Raw genomic sequence first — 1,108 nt, 5'->3', positions numbered from 1 at the left:
ATAGGCAATGTTCTTGGATTGGAAGACTCAAATATTAAAGATGTCAATTCTTACCAAATCCCCAACAAAGGTTTCTGTGGACCTTTGAAACTGATTCTGAAAAGTATATGGAAGAGCGAATTGTCAAGATTACCCCAAGGCACTCTGGAGGAGGGTCTCTGTCCTACCAGATATCAAGACTTATTGACAACTACAGTGACTAATACAGAGTAATGCTGGTGCAAGACGAGACCAATATACCAACAGAACAGAAGGGAGAGCCCAACCAGAAATAGACCCAAACACATATGAAAACCCGATACATGAATAGGGGTTGTATTACTAGGGGAAAGGTTGGTTATCCGTACGGGGTTTTTAAAGAAAAAGGAAGCATATCCTTTTTTACCCCCATATATTAAAACCAATTCAAGCTAGATTGGAGTCCCTGGGTATTGCAAATGGTTAAGTGCTCGGCTACTAGCTGAAAGGTTGGCAGTTCAAACCCACTCAGAGGTGCCACAGGAGACACCTTGAACACCCTGTGAAGCCCTTCTGCTCTGCACACGCAGGGTCATCATATGTCAGAGTCAATGTGAGGGCAACTAAAACAACAACAAACTAGATTATTAGCTAAATGTGAAAGATATAACTTTACAAGGTTTGAGGAGATAATATAGGGAAATAAATTGTGACCTCAGAATAGGAACAATGCCATAAACGAAACACAAGTGCAAGTCATACTGGAAAAGATCGAGATATTACATTAAAAGTAAGAACTCTTCATTTAAAAATACCATGTTGTTGTTAAGTGCTGTCAAGTCATTTTCAACTCATAGTGACCCCATGTGACAGAGTAGAGCTGCCCTATAGGGTTTTCTTGGCTATAATATTTACAGAAGCAGACTGCCAGATCTTTCTCTTGCAGAGACGCTGGGGTGGGTTAGAAGTACCAACCTTTTGGTTAGCAACCAAGCACTTAACCATTTGTGCTACCAGGACTCCTTAAGTAAAGAGAATGAAAAGACAAGTCACAGATCAAGGTGGGCTATTGGCAGTGCACTTAACCAACAAATGATTACTCTCCAGGATATATGAACTATGAAGGATAAATAAGAAAAATACAAATAAT

The sequence above is a fragment of the Trichechus manatus genome, unplaced genomic scaffold (assembly GCF_000243295.1).
Source record: "Trichechus manatus latirostris isolate Lorelei unplaced genomic scaffold, TriManLat1.0 scaffold00340, whole genome shotgun sequence".
NCBI lineage: Eukaryota > Metazoa > Chordata > Mammalia > Sirenia > Trichechidae > Trichechus > Trichechus manatus.
Note: the sequence above shows the minus strand (reverse complement) of the source record.